This window comes from Ranitomeya imitator, chromosome 8 (assembly GCF_032444005.1).
Source record: "Ranitomeya imitator isolate aRanImi1 chromosome 8, aRanImi1.pri, whole genome shotgun sequence".
Classification (NCBI taxonomy): Eukaryota; Metazoa; Chordata; class Amphibia; order Anura; family Dendrobatidae; genus Ranitomeya; species Ranitomeya imitator.
The window spans coordinates 125856217-125870326 of NC_091289.1; the positions used below are offsets into that span (position 1 = coordinate 125856217).

The 14110-nt window shown below is 43.5% G+C and overlaps 1 protein-coding gene across 2 annotated transcripts in view; it reads right to left on the bottom strand.

Annotated features, from left to right (window-relative positions):
- The window catches only part of NEK7 (NIMA related kinase 7), a 174431-nt gene extending 166862 nt beyond the window's left edge, over positions 1-7569 (bottom strand). The window contains exon 1 of one of the 2 annotated variants that reach the window (XM_069737336.1): positions 7420-7569. The gene's annotated coding sequence lies outside the window, so the exon portion shown is untranslated. The remainder of the gene's footprint in view (positions 1-7419) is intronic. The other variant, XM_069737337.1, reaches the window with a different exon arrangement.
- Positions 7570-14110: the final 6541 nt, after the last annotated feature.

The window sequence follows — 14110 nt, forward strand, 5'->3', positions numbered from 1 at the left end:
CGAAAAAACGCTAAAAATACAAAAAATCCATAACGTGTGCACACAGTCTTAAAGTCTTTATTTCGGCAACCTACAACAAAAAGTCCTCCGAATCGCAGCCAGACTGTCGGTCACAGTCCGTAACACTCTGTCGTGGGTGACTATACCATCGTATCACTCATGTGTATACGTCAGTGGCTCTGGCCTGTTTTTGGACTCACACAGACCTGTCCTGCACAGAGCTTTTTACTCTGCTGCTTACAAACCAAAAACTGAAAGTTTAACCCCTTAAGCGCCAAGGGTTGTTTGCACGTTAGTAACCGGGCCAATTACTACAATTCTGACCACTGTCCCTTTATGAGGTTGTCCCTTTATGAGGTTATAACTCTGGAACGCTTCAACGGATCCTGATGATTCTGACATTTTCTCGTGACATATTGTACTTCATGATAGTGGTAAAATTTCTTCTATAAGACTTGCATTTATTTGTGAAAAAAAACTGAAATTTGAAAAAATTTCAAAAATTTCGCAATATTCCAACTTTGAATTTTTATGCCCTTAAATCACAGAGATATGTCACACAAAATACTTAATAAATAACATTTCTCACATGTCTACTTTACATCAGTACAATTTTGGAACCAAAAATTTTTTTTGTTAGGGAGTTATAAGGGTTAAAAGTTGACCAGCAATTTCTCATTTTTACAAATCCATTTTTTTAGGGACCACATCTCATTTGAAGTCATTTTGAGGGGTCTATATGATAGAAAATACCCAAGTGTGACACCATTCTAAAAACTGCACCCCTCAAGGTGCTCAAAACCACATTCAAGAAGTTTATTAACCCTTCTGGTGCTTCACAGGAATTTTTGGAATGTTAAAATAAAAATGAACATGTAACTTTTTTTCACACAAAATTTACTTCAGATCCAATTTGTTTTATTTTACCAAGGGTAACAGGAGAAAATGGACCGCAAAAGTTGTTGTACAATTTGTCCTGAGTACGCCGATACCCCATATGTGGGGGAGAGCTCGGAAGGGAAGGAGCGCCGTTTGACTTAATGCAAAATTGACAGGAATTGAGATGGGACGCCATGTTGCATTTGGAGAGCCATTGAGGTGCCTGAACATTGAAACCCCCCACAAGTGACACCATTTTAGAAAGTAGACCCCCTAAGGAACTTATCTGGATGTGTGGTGAGCACTTTGACCCACCAAGGGCTTCACAGAAGTTTATAATGCAGAGCCGTAAAAATAAGACAAAACATTTTTCCCACAAAAATTATTTTTTAGCCCCCAGTTTTGTATTTTCCCGAGGGTAACAGGAGAAATTGGACCGCAAAAGTTGTTGTACAGTTTGTCCTGAGTACGCCGATACCCCATATGTGGGGGTAAACCACTGTTTGGGCGCATGGCAGAGCTCGGAAGGGAAGGAGCTCCATTTGACTTTTCAATGCAAAATTGACTGGAATAGAGATGGGACGCCATGTTGCATTTGGAGAGCTCCTGATGTGCCTAAACATTGAAACCCCCCCACAAATGACCCCATATTGGAAACTAGACCCCCCAAGAAACTTATCTAGATGTATTGTGAGAACTTTGAACCCCCAAGTGTTTCACTACAGTTTATAATGCAGAGCCGTGAAAATAAAAAATCATTTTTTCCCACAAAAATGTTTTTTTAGCCCCCCAAATTTTTATTTTCCCAAGGGTAACAAGAGAAATTGGACCCCAAAAGTTGTTGTCCAATTTGTGCTGAGTACGCTGATACCCCATATGTGGGGGGAAACCCCTGTTTGGGCGCACGGGAGAGCTTGGAAGGGAAGGAGCGCCGTTTTACTTTTTCAACGCAGAATTGGCTGGAATTGAGATTGGACGCCATGTCGCGTTTGGAGAGCCCCTGATGTGCCTAAAACAGAGGAAACCCCCCAATTATAACTGAAACCCTAACCCCAACCCTAATGGGAAAATAGAAATACATTTTTTTTTATTTTATTATTTTTCCCTAACTAAGGGGGTGATGAAGGGGGGTTTGATTTATTATTTATAGCGGTTTTTTAGCGGATTTTTATGATTGGCAGCCGTCACACACTAAAAGATGCTTTTTATTGCAAAAAAATTTTTTTGCGTTACCACATTTTGAGAGCTATAATTTTTCCATATTTGAGTCCACAGAGTCATGTGAGGTCTTGTTTTTTGCGGGACGAGTTGACGTTTTTATTGGTAACATTTTTGGGCACGTGACATTTTTTGATCGCTTTTTATTCCGATTTTTGTGAGGCAGAATGACCAAAAACCAGCTACTCATGAATTTCTTTTGAGGGGCGTTTATACCGTTCCACGTTTGGTAAAATTGATAAAGCAGTTTTATTTTGCGGGTCAGTACGATTACAGCGACACCTCATTTATATCATTTTTTTTTATGTTTTGACGCTTTTATACGATAAAAACGAATTTATAGAAAAAATAATTATTTTTGCATCGCTTTATTCTGAGGACTAACTTTATTTTTTTGCCGATGATGCTGTATGGAGGCTCGTTTTTTGCGGGACAAGATGACGTTTTCATTGGTACCGTGGTTATTCATATCCGTCTTTTTTATCGCGTGTTATTCCACTTTTTGTTCGGCGGTATGATAAAGCGTTGTTTTTTGCCTGGGTTTTTTTTTGTTTGTTTTTTACTGCGTTCTCTGAAGGGGTTAACTAGCAGGACAGTTTTATAGATGGGGTCGTTATGGACACGGCGATACTAAATGTGTGTACTTTTGTGTTTTTTTTTATTATTTAGATAAAGAAATGTATTTATGGGAACAATTTTTTTTTTTTTAAACACACACACACACACACGTGAATATATTTTTTTTTTTTTAAATTTATAACATTGCCCCAGGGGGGGGGCATGATGCACTTTGCAGAGCACTGTGTCAGATCAGCGATCTGACATGCAGGGCTGCAGGCTTACCAGCGCTTGCTCTGAGCAGGCGCTGGTAAGCCACCTCCCTGAAGGACTCGGATGCAGCCCCGCAGCCATTTTGGATCCGGGGCCTGCAGGGAGGAGACGCGCGGTACAAGGTGAGCACATCGCCTTGTACCAAGGGCCTCAGGGAAGCCCGCAGGGAGCCCCCTCCTTGCACGATGCTTCCCTGTACCGCCGGAACACTGCAATCATCTTTGATCGCAGTGTGCCGGGGGTCAATGTGCCGGGGGCGGTCCGTGACCGCTCCTGGCACATAGTGCCGGATGTCAGCTGCGATAGCTGACACCCGGTGGCGATCGGCCGCGCTCCCCCCATGAGCGTGGCCGATTGCATATGACTACAATCCCGTCACTGGGAATTAAGTCCCAGGTCACCTCGACGGGATAGTACGTCATATGGAATTAAGGGGTTAAATGGGAATCGTGGACATGAGCCATCCCGAAAACCCAAAGTGGAGGGAGCGACCCATCCCACAGGTCTCTCCAAAAATAATATATATTGACCAAGTTCACACTTTTATTGTGCATTGTAACCACAGATGCAGTGATTACAATGCACTCCAGCGGGTTAAATATGCCTCTTTGAGCGGTGAACCCAAACAGTAAAGTTCAACGTCCGTACCAAACACATACTGTTCGGGCAAGGACACCACCAGGAAGTCTGTGTTACTGTTTGGTTTCGGACCCCCAAACAACGGGTGTTTATCAAGCTTTCATGCGCATGGCAGCACAGCCAACACCGCTTCTGATTGGCGATAAAAATCATCACTGCCGGTCAGACAGCCACAGTTCTCACGCTGTCAAAAGACAGTGTGAGCCCGCAGAAGGGATCGGGCTCCCATCAGCAGACGTCTGCTGGCACTAATAACAGTGAGAGCAGGATCGGCTGATGGAAGTATTCATCAGCCAGCTCCTGCGCTATAATTACGGTAAGTAGCTAAAAATAAAAAAAATGGCATGGGTTCCCTTGCATTTTTGATAACCAGCAAGGCAAACTCCCAGCTGGGACTGCAACCCTCAGCTGTCAGTATTAGCAGTAATAAGAATAGAGGGGTTCCCATGCCTCATTTTTAAATTACTTAAATATTAAAAAAAGAAAGAAAAAGCGGTGTGGGGTCACCTCCATTTTTGACAACAGCCAAGCTAAAGCAGACATCTGGGAACTGGTATTCTTAGGCTGATAAAGGGCCATGGATATTGCCCCCACCAGCCTAAAAATAGCAGCCCCCAGCTGCCCAGAATAGGCACATCTATCATATGCGCCGATTCTGACACTTTGCCCGACTTTTGCTACAAGGCAAACCCACATTTGTGGGGTTAATGTCACCTTTGTATTGTCCGGTAATATCAAGCACACAGATTACTAATGGAGAGGCGTCTATAAGACACCTACCCATTACTAATCCTATAGTTATATGGTAAATACACAGAATAACATCCTTTATTTGAAAGAAAACAAAACACTTACTTTTTTATTTAAAAATAAACAGTTATACTCACCTAATACCTATTCCACCGAAGCCCTTGTCTTCTGTAATAAAACAAAAATAAACAATATCCCTCACATGTCCAACGTTCTGTCCCACACCGTAATCCATGTCTGGGGATGAACAGTTTTCAACTTGGACGGGGCAAGATGCGACCTTCCAGGCTGAGCACCACTGGTGACTGAACTGCTGCGATGTCAGCCCGGCTGGGAGCGCAGGCTCAGTGACAGGCAGCAACTTTTGATGATGTCACCACTAGTCACTGATGGCGCTCGCAGCAGCTCATTCATCAGAGGTTCTCAACCTGAACGGTCGCATCTTGGCACCATCCAGGTTGAAGACAGTTTATCAACCAGACATTGGTTACGGTGTGGGACAAGACGTAGGATAGGTGACAGATAATGTTTTTTGCTTTATTACAGGAGATGAGGAATTCAGTGGAATTAGGTGAGTATAACTGTTTGTTATTTTTAAATAAAAACCTAAAAAAGTGTTTTATTTCAAATAAAAGACTTTATTCTGGCTGTGTCTTTATTTACAATGTAACTATAGGATTTGTAATGGGTCTTATAGACTCCTCTCCGTTAGTATTCACCAGACAATACAAAGGCGACATCAATCCCACAAATATGAACCCCACTTGCCACCGTTACTGACCAAGTGGGAAGAGCAGGGCAAAGCACCAGAATTAGCACATATAATAGATACGCCTTTTCTGGGCAGCTGCGGGCTGCTGTTTTTAGGCTGGGGGCAATATCCATGGCCCCTTACTGGCCTGAGAATACCAGCATATGTCTGCTTTACCTGTGCTTGTTATTAAAAAAAAAATAAATTAGGGGGAACCCACTTTTTTTCACATGCTGAGCCGGCCAATCACAGCCATGCCAATACTTGGCATGGCTGTGATGGGGCTGAAGTGCCCATGCTGGAAATGCTTGGTGATTGGCTGCACTGCAAGCCTTTTAACAATCTTTGTTCAGGCTGCCGAACCACAGATTTTCGTGAGAAGTCTGTGTTTAGAGTCCGTGCATGGACCCAGAACTTTAGAGTTTGAGTTTTCCCATCACTACATCTGAGTGCAGTTTGATTTTCACACACTAACAGGATGGAGAAGATGAAAAGCTCTTATTCCTCTTTTTCCATCCATAGCTGAGAAAAACAGATCACTCTCTGCTCATATTCAAATTAAAGCAGTTGTCCACTAGAAAGACACCCCCTTCTTGATCAAAATGTTTGGCCCTCATAAAATAAAGTCTATGGTCACCTCGCATTCCCACAGTGCCTGCAATCACTCTCACAGGGTTCTTGTGCGGTTGTTGAGACACATGACACCGGAGCCCAACCAGCACTGATGTCACTGTCCTCGTCTTCAGACAAATTGAACATGAAGAGGAAGCCCGGGCTGCAGGTGATCTTGGACTTTCTTTTCATATTCAACTTGACAGGAGGTGGTGACAGTGACGCTGTCTCTGAGGTCACGTGTCACAATAAGGCTACGTTCACATTTGCGTTGTTGGGTGCAGCGTCGTCGACGCATACATCATGCGCCCCTATGTTTAACATGGGGGGCGCATGGACATGCGCCGGTATGCGTTGTACTGCGTTTTACGACGCATACGTCATATAGACGCAAAGACAGGGCGCAGAGGACGCTACTTGAGTGCCATGATTGCCATGCACATGGGGACAGCAATAGCAACTTAGGGGTGAGTTCATACATGGCAGAATGTTCTGTCCCATTCACCAGAATAGGCTCCATTGGGCACCGCTGCCATCACACAGCAGGTCTGACTAGGTCACTAGACGCACACGGTCATAACATGGAGCTCTCTGTGCTTTCACACGGGACGGCAGCTCTGGCTATTTACTATGGGCTCAACCTGATAAATAACACTGCCAGCTCTGCCCGGCAGCAGTCATAAGTCATAGGATTCAAAAGTCAGTCTAACAAGTAAAGAAACCCATATTATAAAGGTATATATCACCCAAAAAATAATAATGAATCCAATAAGGGTACATAAGGAAGGAAACGTGGCAAAATATCTACAATAGCCCCATGATGCCCTAAATCATGAGCCCTACCTATCCAGAAGGTTGACACTAATAGGCAACACAAGTGAAGGTGCCCCCGCTCCTCGTCATCTATCCATGAGACCCCCACGATGACCCTAGATAGGGTTTTACCCTTAGAGCACAGATTCTACCACAAGAAACACAGACATAATAGTTTATAAGACACAAAGAAGCAGTACACGCCTTATGGGGCAATGGAAGCGTCATATGGGTACAAGTAAAGGATGTTAAATTGATAGTGTCCAAAATACATGTAACTCCACAAAAAATAACCAACCGCACAAGTATAACAGTGTATCCAAACAAAATAACTTGATGAACTGTGAACGGGTCACCGTACGTGCGGCTGCAGCCAAGTCAGGGCGATGGGTTTAGACGTATATACAGAACCTGTACGTGGCAGCAGACTAAACTGCATTGGAAACTATTGGAGCGATAGATGGGTCTCCTTTATTAGGTGGCCATTATCACGGCCCCAAACGTGTTCCCCCTCCTAAGGTCCATCAGGAGGCTGGGAAAGCTGGACCAAGAACTCCATAACATTCCTGGCAAGTCTGTCCTATCTGTAACCTGCAGCAAGCACACATAATATGTGGAGTGCCATGATTGCCATGCACATGGGGCAGCAATAGCACCTTAGGGGTGAGTTCATACATGGCAGAATGTTCTGTGCCATTCACCAGAACAGGCTCCATTGGGCACCGCTGCCATCACACAGCAGGTCTATGTCACTAGACACACACGGTGCTCGGGCTATTTACTATGGGCTCAACCTGATCAATAACACTGGCAGCTCTGCCCGGCAGCAGTCATACCCAGGAATAGCAGGATTCTCCCGTCACTGCTCACACGCTGAGCAGAGGCATTTCCTCCCGCAGAACAGTGACAGGGAGGAGAGGGCTCACCCGTTGTCAGGCGCTCGGTGTGCGCACTTCTCCCCGGACCGGACGTGTCCTCCGCACAGCGCAGCTCGGCCTGCTGCTCACCGAGGAGACGCCACACTAGTGGGCAGAAGGACCTGTGATGACGTCATCCCCATGTGATCAGTCACGTGCGGGGAGGAGTCAGGCTGCAGTGTGTGAGGACATGAGCGGGTAGAACTGGTTTGTGTGTTGGTAACTATCGTACATGGACGTGTGCGCGCTGCGCATGCCTGTGGGAGTCTCTGTGCAGTGCCTTCTGGGAAGTAGTGCTGGAGCAGAGTGCTTTATATGTGGTGTCACACCTCTATGTACCGCACAGGTGGTTAGGCCATGTTCACACGTTCAGTATTTTACCTCAGTGTAAGGCCGGCTTCACACTCAGCGTATGAAAATACGGTCCGTATATTACGGCCGTAATACGCTGAAAAGTCCCGAAAATAGTGGTCCGTAGCTCCTCCGTAGGCAGGGTGTGTCCGCGTTTTTTGCGCATGGCATCCTCCGTATGGCATCCGTACTGCGTGGTTTTCTCGCAGGCTTGCAAAACCAACATACCGCTATAGAAGTGATCCATGTGTCCCAAAAAGAAAAAAAATATATATATATACTGTCTATATATATATATATATATATATATATATGTCAGTGAGACACATATATGTATATATATTAATATTTTTTCCAGCGCTATACAGCTTGAAAGCCAGTAATTCAATTACCGGCTTTTTCTTTCTCCTTCCTAAAACCCGACATGATTTGAGACATGGTTTACATACAGTAAACCATGTCTTCTCTCCATTTTTTTTGCAGATTCCACACTACTAATGTCAGTAGAGTGTATCTGCAAAATTTGGCCGTTCTAGCTCTTAAAATAAAGGGTTAAATGGCAGAAAAAATTGGCGTGGGCTCCCGCGCAATTTTCTCCGCCAGAGTAGTAAAGCCAGTGACTGAGGGCAGATATTAATAGCCTGGAGAGGGTCCACGGTTATTGCCCCCCCCCCCCCCCCCCCCTGGCTAAAAATATCTGCCCCCAGCCACCCCAGAAAAGGCACATCTGGAAGATGCGCCTATTCTGGCACTTGGCCACTCTCTTCCCATTCCCGTGTAGCGGTGGGATATGGGGTAATGAAGGGTTAATGCCACCTTGCTATTGTAAGGTGACATTAAGCCTAATTAATAATGGAGAGGCGTCAATTATGACACCTATCCATTATTAATCCAATTGTAGTAAAGGGTTAAATAAAACACAAACATATTATTTAAAATTATTTTAATGAAATAAAAACAATGGTTGTTGGAGTATTTTATTCTACGCCCAATCCAGTCACTGAAGACCCTCGTTCTGTAAGTAAAAAAACATAATAAACCAACAATATACTTACCCTCCGCAGATCTGTAACGTCCAACGATGTAAATCCTTCTGAAGGGGTTAAAACATTTTGCAGCAAGGAGTTCCGCTAATGCAGGCTGCTCCTTGCTGCAAAACCCCGGGGAATGAGGCTAAATATAGATCATTGATCTATATTTAGCTTCATTTGCGGTGAGGCGCCCTCTGCTGGCTGTTCATAGATCGTAGGAACTTACCTAGAAAGCTCCCAGGCTTTATCATGTCGGGTTTAGGAAGGAGAAAGAAAAAGCCGGTAATTGAATTACCGGCTTTCAAGCTGTATAGCGCTGGAATAAATATTAATATATATACATATATGTGTCTCACTGACATATATATATATATATACCTATTCTATGTGTACACATTTATTCTACCTATTGGACTGTAAGCTGTCAGTGTGATTTTACTGTACACCGCACTGAATTGCCGGCTTTTCTCTCTAACAGCGCTGCGTATTTCTCGCAAGTCACACTGCTTGTCCGTGTGTAATCCGTATTTTTCACGCTTCCACAGACTTTCATTGGCGTATTTCTTGCGCAGTACGGTGACAAACGCAGCATGCTGCGATTTTGTACGGCCGTAGAAAGCCGTATAATACTGATCAGTATTATAAGCCTGGGAGCTTTCTAGGAAATTTCCCACGATCTATGAACATCCAGCAGAGGGCGCCTCACCGCAAATGAAGCTAAATATAGCTCATTGATCTATATTTAGACTCATTCCCCGGGGTTTTGCAGCGAGGAGCTGCCTGCATTAGCAAAGCTCCTTGCTGCAAAATGTTTTAACCCCTTCAGAAGGATTTACATCGTTGGACGTTACAGATCTGCGGAGGGTAAGTATATTGTTGGTTTATTATGTTTTTTCTTTCACAGAACGAGGGTCTTCAGTGACTGGATTGGGCGTAGAATAAAATACTCCAACAACCATTGTTTTTATTTCATTAAAATAATTTTAAATAATGTGTTTGTGTTTTATTTAACCCTTTCATTCAATTGGATTAATAATGGATAGGTGTCATAATTGACGCCTCTCCATTATTAATTAGGCTTAATGTCACCTTACAATAGCAAGGTGGCATTAACCCTTCATTACCCCATATCCCACCGCTACACGGGAATGGGAAGAGAGTGGCCAAGTGCCAGAATAGGCGCATCTTCCAGATGTGCCTTTTCTGGGGTGGCTGGGGGCAGATATTTTTAGCCAGGGGGGGGCCAATAACCATGGACCCTCTCCAGGCTATTAATATCTGCCCTCAGTCACTGGCTTTACTACTCTGGCGGAGAAAATTGCGCGGGAGCCCACGCCAATTTTTTCCGCCATTTAACCCTTTATTTTAAGAGCTAGAACGGCCAAATTTTGCAGATACACACTACTGACATTAGTAGTGTGGAATCTGCAAAAAAAAATGGAGAGAAGACATGGTTTACTGTATGTAAACCATGTCTCAAATCATGTCGGGTTTTAGGAAGGAGAAAGAAAAAGCCGGTAATTGAATTACCGGCTTTCAAGCTGTATAGCGCTGGAATAAATAGTAATATATATATATAGGTGTCTCACTGACATATATATATATATATATATATATACCTATTCTATGTGTACACATTTATTCTACCTATTGGACTGTAAGCTGTCAGTGTGATTTTACTGTACACCGCACTGAATTACCGGCTTTTCTCTCTAACAGCGCTGCGTATTTCTCGCAAGTCACACTGCTTGTCCGTGTGAAATCCGTATTTTTCACGCTTCCATAGACTTTCATTGGCGTATTTCTTGCGCAGTACGGTGACAAACGCAGCATGCTGCGATTTTGTACGGCCGTAGAAAGCCGTATAATACTGATCAGTAAAATACGGCAGATAGGAGCAGGGGCATAGAGAATAATTGTGCCGTATTTTTTGCGAGTTTTACGGACGTAGTTTCTGCGCTCTTACGTCCGTAAAACTCGCAAGTGTGAAGCCGGCCTTATACTTTTCCTCTGACAGGTCCACGTTCAATGACTACAGACTATGTGACCGCAGCCTAAAGTTGAGACTGACATTTTTGTTTTTGTGCCGTTTCTATGGTTACTGAAACAATTACCAGTATTTCAGAAGTTTTTACACTTATTGACAGATGCATCAAGTTTATGCTTAGACTTATTATTTCCAGTGTTGTCCCTTATTTTTCACGACTTTGGCCCTTCTGCCTGGAAGATGGATATCGGCTCCAGGGCCAAATCACCCATTCTTGTATAGTCAGTGCTTGGAGTTTATCACAATTTTTGTGATTTGTCCACACGCTAATTGTGGATTGACCATATGTTCTAAGAGGGATTATCTGGGGAGTTTCTCAGCCACTGACCAAAAATGTCAATTTTTTATTCATTGAGACACATGGTTGAAGGGAACCTGTCAGCAGGATTGTGATCAGTAACCTACAGACAGTGTCAGGTCGGCGCCGTTATACTGACTACAATGATACCTGGGGATGAAATCCATCTTGTGGTTGTTGTGTAATCTTTATTGTCAGTTTTGAGTTATATGCTCATGCTGCGGGGCTTCGTGTGGTGCTGACAGGTCACTGATCCCTCACTGACCTGCCCACTAGTTTGCATAGTGAATATCTGTATCTGTAGACAAACCCTTCGGCAGGCAGGTGCCAGCCATGGCATCTGAGCTGCAGCATAATCACATCTTTTATGTGCCAATAATAACTGTTCTCATTGTTATTCCGCTAAAAAAAATCAATTTGAAAATGGCGCCCGCTGCGCCTGCGCAGTAGCAGCTATTGAGGTATATAGAAGTGATCTATTATTTTTTATCTAAGTAATCTATTATTTTTTATCTAAGTGGTGAAAAAAAATTCCAAACTTTGCAAAAAAAATAAAAAATTGTGCCATTTTCCGATACTCGTAGCGTCTCCATTTTTCGTGATCTGGGGTCGAGTGAGGGCTTATTTTTTGCATGCCGAGCTGACGTTTTTAATGATAGCATTTTGGTGTAGATATGCTCTTTTGATCGCCTGTTATTGCATTTTAATTCAATGTCGCGGCAACCAAAAAAACGTAATTCTGGCGTTTTGAATTTTTTTCTCACTACGCCGTTTAGCGATCAGGTTAATGCGTTTTTTTGATAGATCGGGCGATTCTGAACGCGGCGATACCAAATATGTGTAGGTTCGATTTTTTTTATTGATTTATTTTGAATGGGGCGAAAGGGGGGCGATTTAAACTTTTATATTTTTTTTATTTTTTTCACATTTTTTTTTATTTTTTTTTTTACTTTTGCCATGCTTCAATAGCCTCCATGGGAGGCTAGAAGCAGGCACAGCACGATCGCCTCTGCTACATAGCAGCGATCTAATGTTCGTTGCTATGTATCAGAAATGCAGGTGCGCTGTGAGCGCAGACCACAGGGTGGCGCTCACAGCTACCGGCGATCAGTAACCATAGAGGTCTCAAGTACCTCTATGGTTACAATGTACAAGCATCGCCGACCTCCGATCATGTGACGGGGGTCGGCGATGCCGTCATTTCTGGCCGCCCGGCCGGATGCAGTAGTTAAATGCCGCTGTCTGCGTTTGACAGCAGCATTTATCTAGTTAATAGGTGCGGGCAGATCGCGATTCTGCCCGCGCCTATTACGGGCACATGTCAGCTGTTCAAAACAGCTGACATGTCCCGGCTTTGATGCGGGCTCACCGCGGAGCCCGTATCAAAGCAGGGGATCTGACCTCGGACGTACTATCCCGTCCGAGGTCAGAAAGGGGTTAAAACTATAAAAAAAAAAAAAAGTTCAAATCCCTCCCCTTTCGAATGGTGTAATTAAAATGTCAGCTCGGCACACAAAACATAAGCCTTTAATCCGAGATCACGAAAAATGGAGACACTGCGGGTATTGGAAAATGGTGCAATTTTTTTTTAAACAAAGTTTGGAATTTTTTTTCACCACTTAGATAAAAAATAACCTAGACATGTTTGGTGTATATAAACTCGTAATGACCTGGAGAAACATAACGGCAGGTCAATTTTAGCATTTACTGTGAACCTAGTTAAAAATCAAAACAAAAAACAACTGTGCGATTGCACTTTATTTGCAATTTCACCGCACTTTGAATTTTTGTTCCTGTTTTCCAGGACATGATATATTAAAACCAATGGTGTCGTTCAAAAGTACAACTCGTCCCGCAAAAAACATGTCCACATGGCCATATTGACCGGAAAATAAAACAGTTATGGGTCTGGAAAGAAGGGTAACAACCAAAAGACACAAAACCAAAAATACCTCCAGTCATGAAGGTGTTAAACAATTCACGACTGCCCATATGATTTCATGTGTTTGAAAGCTTCTGATAGGTTTTTTGTCAACATCTGAGTTAATTAGATACACACCTGTGGATGTATTTGAATGCCCACCTGAAATACACTGCTTCTTTGTGTAGCATCATGGGAAAGTCTCAAGAAATCAGCCAAGATATCAGGAAGAGTATTGTGGACTTGCACAAGTCTGGCTCATACTTAGGTACAATTTCAAGATACCTGAAGGTGCCTTGTTCATCTGTACATACAATTATACGCAAGTACAAACAAGATCGGAATGTCCAGCCATCATACCGCTCAGGAAGGAGACAGGTTCTGTGTCCCAGAGATGAACATCCTTTGGGCCGACATGTGCATATCAAACCAAGGAAAAAAGCAAAAGACCTTGTGAAGATGATGGCGGAAGCTGGTAAGACTGTGTCAATATCCACAATGAAACAAATACTGTACAACATAGGCTGAAAGGCTGCACTGCCAGGAAGAAGTCAATACTCCAAAAGAATCATTAAAAAGCCAGGTTAATGTTTGCAAATGCACAAAGGGACAAAGACCTTAATTTTTGGAGACATGTCCTGTGGTCTGATGAAACTAAAATTCAACTTTCTAGTCATAATGGCCATTACAGTTGGAAGAAAAAGGGAGAAGCTCAGCAGCCTAAGAACACCATCCCAACTGTGAAACACGGGGGTGGCAGCATCATGTTGTGGGGTTGTTTTGCTGCAGGAGGGACTGGTGCTCTTCACAAAATAGATGGTGTCATGAGAAAAGAAGATTATGTGTAGAGATGAACGAATTTGATCGGGTCCCTGCTTATTCGGCAAGCTCTAGCGCTTACCGAATAAGCTGCAGAGGGAACCCGGTTTCCTGGATCGTTCTGACTGATCAGCTGTTTAACTCCGCAGCTGCATGTGTCGCGGCTGTGTGACAGTCACAACACATCCATGGAGAGCATGTTTGTTGGGCTCTCCATGCATGTGTCATGACTG